Source organism: Molothrus ater, chromosome Z (genome assembly GCF_012460135.2).
Source record: "Molothrus ater isolate BHLD 08-10-18 breed brown headed cowbird chromosome Z, BPBGC_Mater_1.1, whole genome shotgun sequence".
NCBI classification, from domain to species: Eukaryota; Metazoa; Chordata; class Aves; order Passeriformes; family Icteridae; genus Molothrus; species Molothrus ater.
The window spans coordinates 7,691,428-7,703,846 of record NC_050511.2 but is presented as its reverse complement, the minus strand read 5'-3'; positions in this window follow the sequence as shown (position 1 = coordinate 7,703,846).

Sequence of the window (12,419 nt, the reverse complement as noted above, 5' to 3'; positions counted from 1 at the left end):
ACTCTGCCTTCATCCTACTGTCCAGCCCCATCTAGCATATTACACAAATCAGCTTTCTTTTTCTGTATCTGTGCCAGGCAAGGAAAAGTACAACAGACCTGAACACAATGCCCACAGAATTAGACAAGCAACTTACCTATAAATAAAATTCTTGTTGCTCTTTGGCTGATGTGTGTACTGCTGTATTTTTCCTGTATTAATTGTGCTGCCTTAAAATAACTCCTCACTTCCCACATGATGCCATACTGAAGAATTCAGCGAGGTCTGGATGCATGTGGTTTCCGACAATTCACCAGCTAGGAATCAGATGGCTTTTGGAAAGAAATTTCCCAGGTTTGTTTGATTTACTCTATGTGTGGACAGCACGTTGTTTTTTTCATTTCTAACATGGAAATTTATCCCTCAAACTCTATGTAGCAGCTGTGTATATTGGTGTGATCAACTAACATAGCTGCAGAATTCAATTCTCATTTCCCTTCAGGACTGTCTCTTTCTCTACTCTTCCACCACTTTGTATCTTCAACTATCTTAACAATACATGAAAGTTGTGGCTGCAGATCTTAAGATTTTGATTCAAGGTGTAGTGTGGGTTCTGGTCTGTTTGGTTTTTTCCCTTTGTAGTTTTTGTTGTTGTTGTTACATTACTTACCAGATTCCTCTTGCTTTTGCCTGGCATGTAGTAATCAACTTTTACTATGTCCCTGCCTTACTCATGCGTCAATGATGCATTATTGCCTTTATTAAAATGGCAATAAAATATCATATCAGTTTCAGGTTAAATTTTCTGTTTTAACCACTGTTTTAAGCTTTGGCTTTGCTGTTGGAGAAGCACCAAGCACTGCTGAGTAGATCTATCAACATGAGAAAAGGGGCAGGCATTGCCTGCCCTCAGTGGATGGGGAGCTATGGAGAACACAGCCCCCAGAAGGGTCTGGTCCATAGGAGACATGATTCTGTCTTTGCTAGCCATGTAAGGAGGGCAGTGCACAGCACACCTTGATACACCAGATTTCAGGAACTCCACAAGTATTATTAAACTGTGGGGAAGGAAAGGTGTTTTCCCTGGCAGCAAGCACCCTTAAACTGCTGCAAGTTGTGGTTCTGCTTGTTTTCAGTTTAGCTGCCTTGAGAGAGCTTCTGGGTGTTATTCACCTGGCAGACCCAGGCAAATCCAAACATTTTTCCTTTTTTTTTTTTTCCCCATCCATACCTAAATTTCAAAGGCAATGAATCACACTGTAGTGCCTCACTGGAGAGGCAAGACTCATCTGGCAAAATAAAGTAATCTGGGTTTTAGGTCAGATTAACTCCAGCTGTCAAACCAGTGAAATATGCTTTGTAGGAAGAAATAAATCTACAATTTAAACTATTCATGCTTGACAGGGAGAGTAATTTGTTGTTGGAACAAAATGCTAAAAGGTGTTTTGGATTCTTATTGTGTGAGGTTTTCAAATTAATACTGGCTGTCTTGCAAAAAGTTCTTTCAGTTAAACTGCAAACTGCAAGTCTCACTGGAGAAAATTCCCAGACCTCTCCATTACAGGAGGTCAAGTTGACAGGATTTGTCCCTTCTGATCTTAAAACTTACGAAATTTAAAATGCAAGATAAAAGTGGCCATATATTCAATTCCTCTAGGTCTGGTCTAGGATTATTGCTGCAGGTGCTTTGACATTTTTGGTATATCTTGGGAAGCTCTTCCATGTCTGTTTGCTCTATTCCATCTGTAAAATGGCAGCAGCAATGCTGATTTCTTTCAAACCCTGCTCTCTTTCACCTTGTGGGAGCATGAACAAAGGCTGCTTGGCATTGCAGTGTGGATGGGAGAATCACACAGTCTCCCTTTCTGCAGCCCTTTCATCTCAAACTGAGTTTCAGCTCTTCATTTGGCAGTGGTGCCTGCTGGGGATTCAGGAGCTGGTTGCATTTGCTGAGCAGCTCCAGGCAGGTCTGGTGGGGCTGTACGAGGGCAGGTTTCCACATGTACTCAAAGCAGATGAGCATTGACAGATCATCTGCTTACTGTTTTTCCTTCTACCCATCACCTACACCTTGGTGAAGAAAATAAGTAAATGGGAGGAAGTCAACAAGGAGAATGTGCTCTCAGGCTAAAGATTCCTAAAACTATAAGAGGATTTCTGAAACCATATGAAATATGCTGCCTGAGATGGTGGTTTTGTTGGTTGCAAGATCACTGATTGCCTCAGGCCTTTTCAGGGAATTTGCCCAGTTCCCATTTACTCCAGCTCCTGCTTTCCCTCCTCTCCAGGATATCCACTTGCATTCTATTAATTTCTGCTGCTGGCCAGGACCCAGGTTAATAAAACCTTTTGGGATGTGAGAAACTTTGTCTAAAATGTCCGTCACTCCTCTACACTTCGTCTCAAATGAAATGTCTTTGGCTTCTTTTTCTTGCTTGCATAAAATATTTCACTTAAAGCATGGACACATCTGGATCTCAGTCCATGAGTCTGGCTCGGGCTAGCTGGCTCACAGGATGGTTCTGCATGGCTCTGCGACCCCTGGCTTTGCAGCTGGTGGCATAAGAGGGAACAAACTCCCTTTGAATGAAGGTAACCACGCTGGCCCAGGGCCTGGACTTTGGGATGAGACCTTCTTCCTGCCTCCAGGACAGCTAAGAATATCTTGCCTGCTGCCCCTGCTTGCCCAGCAGCCAGTGCCATGCATTTCCACAACAGTTGCTTGGATATTGGGATATGACTTGGTCCCTCTCTGTGTTACTCTCGGTGAGGGCCAAAAATCTGCAATATGTATATAGATGTGAGACTCAAGTATAACTCATTAGACATTAGAACTTTCAGGGTGCTCCCATTTAAACACCTTCAGGAGGGAAAAATTGTCCTGGAGTCCTGTGGCATTCATCACATATAGTGAGTATGTAATGCTTAAGAAAGGGGTGGAATAGAGATAGTTTGGGCTCTGGTCAGGTCTTGTCCTAAAAACTCTTTTGCTCCTTGAAAAGTACTGTGTATAGAACAGCTATACATCTGTGAACAGGATCTACTCTCATCTAATTTGGGACATTCGACATTTACCCACTTCTCAGTGTCTGAACACCACTACCTCTTTAAATTCATCACTATCCCTGGTGGAAACATGAGATAAGAGAGTCTCCTCTATCTCTGAGCAACAGAGGCCACAGAGTGACACATTGCCAGAGTTCTCTCTGTGTCTGTTTGTCTCACAGCACTCCAAGTGCTGAGCAGACATCAGACACTGCAGCCCAGCCCTGCGCTTACCCTGATGAACAGCTGAGCTTAAGAAACAGGCCACTGGGATGAACATTCCTGATACTGGGATGATAGTTGTCCTTCCAGACAGAGGAGAGAGCCGATGGTGTCTCCAGACTCCAGACCAGAATGGTGGAGCACTGAGAAGACTTTTGTGCTGTCTCTGGGAACCTAAGGGTGTAAGGGTGTCTGTGTAAGAATGTTCAAAAACCCATCAGAGGAGGCAAGTGCAGAAGCTCTCTGTGCTCTGCAGCATCAGACAAGCACAGTGCAAGAGGGATAAAGAGCAGCTGAGAGAAGTCTGGAAGCCCATGACTCTGCTCTGACTTGCAAGTGACAGCAGGAACTTCCCCTGAGACCACCTGGAAAGGAGAACTGAATTTCTTCATTGGCTGTGCTGACTATAGGCTCAAACTCAGATGCCTAGGTGCAGGGGTCAGGAACCATTTGAGATGCCCTGGGTCATCCTGCCTGGCTCCAGCTGCCACTCCAGAGGGGTTGAGATCACCTGCAGGCCCCATGGCACATGTCAAAACCCATGCAGGTAACTTTAAGAGTCCTATGTGTGTGCAACTGGGTCAAGTCCTGGAGATCACTGAACTGGAGTGGAAACTATGGCCTGGGCAGAGGCAGAAACTCAACAAATCTCCACAGTTCCACTGCCTTTGTGGTAGTGCGCCCATTTCCACAGAGGCATAGGAGTGGCACTGGGAGCAGATGAAAGGTCTGCCTGCCCCTGCACCCAGTCACCAACAGTAGCCACTTAAACCTCCCTACCCTCTTTAGGAATGCTTCCACAGGGAGCAGCAAAACCCACACAGATGAGGTGTCTTTGAGCTCCCGGACACTCTTGGTTTGGTTTGTGACAGCCTTCATTGAAACCAGCTCTCTTAGGAGCTGGAGTAATGCTGCATTTACATAGTAACTGAAAGGAGTTTGGTTTATGTGGGGAGGGGCGTCTCATTCCCTATCCCAAGGAGAAACACTGATGTTGTCTCATAATTAATACTTATTTTTTTCTAATTTTCTTGCCAGAAGACAACTTTCCTGCCAGGCAGGTTTAACTTGTCCCAGAAGATCTTCAACCGTTTTAAATTGTATTTGGGAGTACAGGAACACCTTCCTGAAGAACCTGTCAGAGACTACCCCAGATGTGAGGTTTCTGGCTGCTTTCAGTGGCGAATGGTCCCATGTGCATCTTCCCTGCCAGACATAGCAGCTATGGCTCAGCCTGAGATAGTGGAGCTGAAAGAAATGTAGTTTGAGTCAAAGAGATATACTGGTTTCCTTGTCCTATCTGAACTGAGCACACTCAGGTGTCAGTCACACAAACATGTCATTTCACATGACAGGCTCTTATTAAGACTGTATCCAGTCCCTGGCCAGGAGCCACAAACCCAGAGCACTAACGCTAAAGGCTAATACTGGAAAACACTCACGTCTCAGGTATGAGTCACAGGGACAACTTGTAATAGCTGTATTTTGTGATTTGACTGGTGCCAGCTTGGACCCTGAAACAATTACAGTTTCACTTAAACCTTCTGGGCTCTCTTGGAACCTCTGAACTCCACCCAGCATAGAAGGGCAGAGTTTCTGTTGTCCTTTAACTTTGCTTTCCCTTTCTTGCTGCATTGCTTTAGGTTATCTCCAGGCAAATAGTTGCCTGAGTCCTTTCATTTACTTTGTGCTCACTCGGGAAATATTTACAGCTCTATTGGCCTTCCAGGAGGAAAGATGATAATGGGAGAGGAGAAGCCATGCTGATAAACTTCCTCTGGGCCAGTGGCACAGACATACAGGTCCACACAAGAGCTACAATCCAATAAATCCTAGCTCAGCTACTCCCTGAAATCTGAGCAGCAATGCTGCTGCTCCAGCATGTTTGAAGGATCACTGAGTCCAAGATGAGTAAAGTTGGAAGGGACCACTGGCTGGGTCATCTGGTCCAATGTTTCTGCTCAGCAGGGCTATCCTACAACCCATTCCACAGGATTTTCTCCAGATGGTTCTGGAATACTTGTGGAAGACTCCACAACCAGAATCCCTGGACAGAAGAAGCTGACTTTTGTACCAGTCCTTCTGAGATTCATAAGCTAAGTGGGGCTGTGAAGGGCTGTGTGATCCTGACTGCCTGCAGTACAAGGTGTGGATAATGTGCCCTTCTGCCCTGCCTGCTTTTGGGACTGGGATTACTAGCAGGAAAATCCTGGCGACAGAAAGCAGCAAAGCAAGACAGGCCATGACTCTGAAGGAGTGATGGCAGCAATATTCTGCTTGATTTCAGTCCACCGACTTTTAAACCTTGAATTCCATGCTCAATGAGAGTGGCCAGAATGAAAGCATTAACTTAAAACCAGGGCGCTTGGGTCTATCCTGAACTGTGGAACGAAGGAAAAGAAAAATGTTTTGTATGTATAACCAAGGGAATAATAACAGAGGAGAAAATCTGAAGGACTGCCCTTGGTCTCAGGCGATGGGAACTGGTTTTGGGAAGGGTGGAATCTCCCTGTTTGTGCCATAGGGCACTTGTGTGCCCTGCAGTGTGCATGCCAAGAGTCTGGAAGTGAGGAGTGGCGACGCAGAGCTTTCCCACGCCTGAGACCCTTTGCTGGTCTGGGCACGGGCCTTTGGGTGTCTTTAAAGTAGAGAAAGAGAGTGAGAGAGGGAGCAGCACCACCCTGCCCCTGGGCAGGCAGGGAGAGGGTGCATGCTGAAGATGATAGTGTCATGCACCAATGGAGACAGCCTGTGCGCAGCATTTGCTATTCAATCATTTTGGTTAAGTGTCTTGGTATTTTCCCTTCCCATGACCTTTTCTCCACTCAGACCTTTTATGTGCCTCTTCTGCATTTTGGTGTCTCTTAGATTAATTTGTCTTCCAGGTTTTGTCCTGTTCCTCTCTTTCATAAAGGCACTCTTCCTCTCCTTCGGTGGCAGAGTCCCCCCACCCTACACCATTTATACTTGTCAGTGGTGGAGGCAGGGGTGAAGGACAAGCCTTGATAAAGCAAGCAAATTGGTGGGGGCACAAGGAATCTGGGAGCTCTTGCTCCAGGCTAGCAGCCAGCCACATTTCTCTGAAGAGCTTTCATAAAATCTTCCCAGCATTTTATCAAAGAGGTGATGCTGTCATGGGTTTGTTTATTATTTCCCTTCAGGGCTTGGTCTCTTCATGGCTTCTTCCTTTCATTTTTGAGGAGGAAACATTTGCAGCTCTGTCAGCCCCTGGGAGGAAAGTAACATACAAAGGGAGCAAGGGTAATGAGAGAGCCTTTTCCTGAGCCAAGGTAACACAGCTTTATGGTCACCTATGCCCCAAACATGTGGGAACCAAGCTCTTCCCTTGAGAAATTTAGGCCAGGAGGTGGTCAATGGAAAAAAAGAGCCATGGCAGGAGTTCAGGGCACAGCCTGTGTGCTGTCCCATGTACCCTCCTAGCTCTGTTCCTCCACCTGCTCCCCTTTCTCTCTCTCCCAGGTCTCTGACCTTGCCCAGGCCTCCCTTCCTACTGAATCTTCCTCTCTGAGATGGTCTTCAGTGCTTCCTCACCTCCCAGCCAGAGCAATCACTCAAACATTTCAGCCAAACCTTGGGAAAACCTATTCAAATCTTCCTCTCCTCTTCCCCTCCTATTGAAGTCTACCTCCACATGGGTTTCACTGCTCAGAGGTGACCAGGGACTTTTCCATGGTGGTGGTGGATGGAGGGACAGAGTCAGGTGAGTTTCCATCCCCTGGTGCTTGCCTGTTCCAGTCTTTGCTCCACTGGTACCATGCCATGGCCTTGCCTGGGGCACTGCATGAGCCTGGGACCAGAGCTCCTTCAGGTGACACCCAGGTTTGTGCTTCTAATGTACCTGCCTGCTGGCAGAACATTGGGAACTAAAAAAGTCCCGGGTTTAGGATAAACATAACTTAGCAACAACCAAAACATCATTGTGTCATCAATGTTGTTCTTACACTAAAGGCAAAACCCAGTGCTGTAGCAGCTACCATTACTAAGAAAATGAACTCTTAGCCACGGACTTATCTAGGTGAAAGTCCACAGCTTGCAGACTAAGGCTTCAGCAAATTCAGCTACTCATGCTAAGTGAGTGAAGCTAAGAAAACAACATACTGAATCGCATGACACAGTAACTCTGTGGCTCACTCTCTTTGGAACTTACTTATTTAAACTAAACAACTAATATATCTCAACAGTCCTTCCTTGATTTTTATTAAGAATTCCTGCTCACATGCTGAACACAGCTCATGAAACCTTTCAAATTCTGTGATTGTTCTCCAAGATTGTATGTACAAGGTGACTCTGAGTAACAAGATGAGCTTGGATGCAGCTAAAGCCAAGTGAAACATTGCCCTGGACTACTGCAAAAGCACTGCAACAGCAAAAGCAGTTTATCTACAGTCAAATCCTGGTGTCCTTCCCTGATTTTTCCCACTGACGTCATGTATTATCAGACCCAAGCCATTGGTTAGCCCCTAATGCTAACAGAGACGACCATGCTGGGTGTTCCAAATTCTTTGAGTCACTTGTGGTTATGCTCAATTTATGCACAAGTGCATCAGCACATATACTATTTAAGAGTCTCAATCCTGTCCCTTTAGTACCAGCTGCATCTCTTTTTGTTCATCTCAAGGGGGCAAAGGTTTGCTCCTGTAGCCATGCTCACCATCCCACACGGGATGTGTGTAGGAATGGTGAACAGTTTGACTTAGAAACACCAACTTGTGTCATCAGTTCTACCTGTTTCAGTGATCATGAGGGATTAAATAATACCTATTGTCCCTAAGTGTTTATTGTCCAATTGTCCAATTTCAGATATTTGTGGGATCAACTCCTCTCTTATTATCAGAGTGGAAATTGGATTCATTGTGGTGGGGAGAGAGACTGTAGATGGTATGGAGTAAATTTTTTCACAAGGTAAAGTAATTTGTAATCTGCCAAGTTCACTGTTAACTTCCATGTAACACCTGAAATTAAGAACAACTAATATGACTGGAACAATAAGATCTAATTTTTTTATTCCCTCTGTCACAGTAGGATCATATGCCTTATCTGATTCACAACAAAAAATGAGAGTCAAGAATTTGGAACTGGAATGCTGTATACTCTTTGTAAATTTTTTCTTTCCAATTTTATTACTTTTCAGCCACTTTGCAAAGTGGCAGAAATTCTTTCTTTTTAGTTTGCCACTTAGCCATGCTGTGGTTGTTACCAGAATTGACAGCATCATGAGTAGAGTAAGATCCTAATTCACTTTTTCTTTATTTTTAGGGTTCTGTCATCAATCAACTGGCTTGGTGATGCACCACTTATTTGATGTGAGAACTCTGTATCCAATTTTCTTTTCCGAGAACTTTAACAGCAAAATAAGAATACACTAAGACAGCATGTAGCCCCTCCCTTTTGAGTTCAGTTTTGATTTTCAGAAAAATACTTTAATTAAGACTTTTTCTCCAGGCTATTTATCATGTACCTGCATTTCAGGTGGTGTCAGTTGGCACCACTTGGGCATATTTTCTTTTATCTTTAACCCTTTTTGCATACATATGTCTCACTGGAGTGGGACTCTAGTCCCAACACTTAAAAGTCTCAGGTCATCTGTGTGTAGCTCCTTGAAAGGTGTGACAATGCTCAGGCAGAGGCTTCTCCTTTAACATGTTTCATTTCATTCTTACTTCCTTACTCTACTTTCCCTTGCATATTTTGGAGCATCATGAAGCATATGCCTTAGAATCTCCACTTCAAAGACAGGAGGAAGCATGAACAAGGAAATGACTGAAAAGTGTGTGAGAGTCTTCTTCCATGGTACATGTCCTTGCTGGCAGTTTTGATCTCCTATTTTTCTCCCTTCTGGTATCACAGATATCCCATGAAGGGGACAGTGTGTCTCTGGGGGACAGTTTGTGTTGTAGATTAGCTCTTGACCATATCCTGTCTCATCAGCTGTACACCAGGTAGACAAGCAGAAAATTTTCACTTTTTGTTCCTGTGAGGTTTTGTTCAGCTTCTTCAAAGGAAACCCAGAAAAAGTCTTCCAGAGTGATCTGTGTGCAAACAAGCCCTCATCTTCAAAACAAGCTTCATCTCTGCCTTGGATCCAGAGCTCACGTGGTACTCTTCTTGTTTTTAGCATATGAGTGCTCTGTAGGCAGGGAAATCTACCCACACAAGGAGTCTTCTCTCCTGCAGGGGATAATTTTACTCTTGGAGACATACAATGAGATGATTATCCCCTTCTGTCTGGTTTCCCCAGGAGACCAGGGCTATGTGATCATGCAGCAGGGGTGTGCAAAAGGGTGAGTGTGTGCCTTGCCTGCAGTGCAGAACATCTCTCTGCTCCCCTGATACCTTTGAAGCACTTGGCCCATTGTGTGCAAAATTGGTGGAAGGGCCAATACAGCAGGAGTGAAGAATTCCTACAGATTCTATACATGTCTCTGGCTGGAGGGAGAAATGAATTAGTATTATGACCCTGTTGAGAGGACATTAGTAAGCATGACAGTTAAACTATGACAGCCTCCAAGGACTGGAAGAAGGGAAGCAGTAACCTGTGATAACACAATCCCAGAGTTGAGATAAATATATATGTAATTTTTTTTTTTTAAGTTGGAAAACAATCTTTGTTTTGAAAACTTCTCTGGTTTACAATAAAACCAGCACAAAGGTGACTGTGCTTTTTAGATAGAAAGGCCTGTTTTGGCTAAGCAGGTTACTCTGCATAAAACTCCCTTTTGGTTAGACACAGCCCCCTCCACATTTAGCTGCTGACTGCTGAAACTCAGTTCTTGCTTATTTCCCCATGTCTGGAAATACATATATTAAAACAATATTGAAAAGGAAAATGAAAAGAGAAACTAAAGCCTTCTGCCTGTTTCAGTGTGTCATTGGGCAAACCAGGCCCAAACACCAAAACTTGACTCATTGCTGTAAGTCAACAGATAAAATGTCTGTCATTCTGTGCTGTTACTTGTTTCTAGGAAGGCAATTACGTTGGTTTCTCTGGTTTTGAGGGAAAATGTGCACTGTTTCAGGGAGCAGAGTTGGCTCATGGAAGCGGGGTGGTGTAAGATCCCCCCACAACATTGCACCCATTCCCCTCCAGCCAGTCCTGTTAAACACCTGGGCCTGTACCCTCGGCCCTTGGTGACCACGGAGCAGACTCCTCATCTTGCCTGTTGTCAGTCATCTTTGTTATTTTCTCTCTTGTGAGAAAACAAAAACGAGCAACGAGGACCAGGATCAAAGCTGCAAGGCCCTGGAGGAGCTGTGGGTGAATCACATGGATACTCTCCAGATATGAGGCAAACACAGCCAAGTCATCAGGGTGCTGCAGGGATCCTGCCGGGAAGAGGCCAGCGCTTTGGGGAGGTTAAAGTGAACTCAAAGCCCTGCAGTGGGGAAAGAAGGTGATTTTCTTCCAGGGCTGGTTCTTAGCTGTGCTCGGATGCTCATCAGAGGGGCTTGGAGCTGCGGAGTTTATGGGCTGCTCCCCCGGGCTTTTTCTCCTGCTGGTGTGAGTGCAGCTGGGGTAATGTAAACCTTTAATTTAGATCCTATTTACAGTAATGCATGGTGAGTATTACAACACTGTAGTTGCCAGGATATAAAAGCCAGGAGCATAAACCACTTCTATTTCTCAGCTACCTTTATAACAGAAAAATACTTTTATTGGGGGAGTGGTGTGGTTATTTTATTCCACACTTCTTTTCCCATTCTTGGATGCTCCAGGAAACTCCAGGGTGTTCAGTCTTTCTGCCCAAGGCATGAAACCTGTGATTTCCTGCTTTAGGGATTTTGCAACACATTCAGGTGTGTCCCACAAGCCCACAGTTCAAAGGGTAATTTGGCCACAAGGCTTTTTATGTCTCTAACAAGAAGAGAAGTTCTGGAATGGGGAACACAACAATGCTTATAGTTAGTTACTGTGTGGCAGTTGTAGCCATGGTTCAGTGAGGATTTTAAAGAAAAATGTAATCATCGGGAACAGTCCACAGGGGTTCACCAAGGGAGTATCCTGTTTAACTAATTTGATATCCTACTATGATAAGGTCACCCACTGACTAGATGTAGTTTTTCTGGATTTTAGGAAGGCTTTTGCTACTGCCCCTCAGAAGTGTCCAGCTGTGGGATAAGCAGGTTCATGGTGTGCTGGGTGAAGAACTGGCTAAAAGCAGAGGTCAAAGGGTGGTAATGAATGGGCCCTCATCTGGCTGGCAATCAGTCACCAGTGGTTTTCCTCAGGGGTCAATTTCAGGGCCAGTTCAATATATTTATTGACAATCTGGATGCAGGAGTGCACCATGAGCAAGTTGATGATTGCTGTAGGTTCCTTCCCACAGAAATAGTCCATTCTGTTTTTCTGATGTAGGGTGACAGCTGTTGTTAGGGAAACTTCCCTGCCCAGCCATCCAGGAGCCACTCTGGCCATCACACTCGCACGCCTTGAGCTGAGACCCCTTCCCACCTACATGATTCACACACTCAGACTGGGTTTGCTCACTGGCATGACTCCAGGTTTCCCACAGAAGCAGAGTTTCAGACATCTTGATCCTTAAAATAATTTAATCATAGTGCAATAACAGAATAACAGTTTAAGCTATTCCCTGTGATGAGGAGCCCCAACAGAGAAATCCCTGGGCTTTTATACCCGCATAGTCTAAGAGTGGAGAAAGCCTGGAGTCATTGGCTCCTGATGTGTCCCTGAATGCCCAGTCCCCTGCCCAGGCTGCAGGACCCTGTGCCCTTTATTGCGCAAAGGGCCAGCAGTTCACATCCTCTTGCTTGGGGCTCAGCCTCTGGCTCCTGCTCTCCAGAGCTCAACCTGCAGCTTGCACACCAACGTGCCTGTGTCAAATATATTCCTCAGCACTATCCTCCCCTTCACCTTCCACTTTTTTCTGTTTTTTCTTACCTGATCTCTCTTCTTTTTCTTTGCCTTTCCCATAAGAGCAGGTCTGGCTCTGGGTCTCTCTTATCTATCAGTTGCTATGGCTTCAGTGTCTTGCAGAAACTAAATGTGATATACAGACCCTGTATTAGAGGCAGCTATGAGGTGACTCATGTTGCGTCTTCCAGCCTTGTTGGTGTTTGAGGCAGGGCTTCTCCTCCCAGCATGATTTTGTAGGGGGCTCTAAGGGCCTGACCTGCAAGCCATCAGATTATGGTTT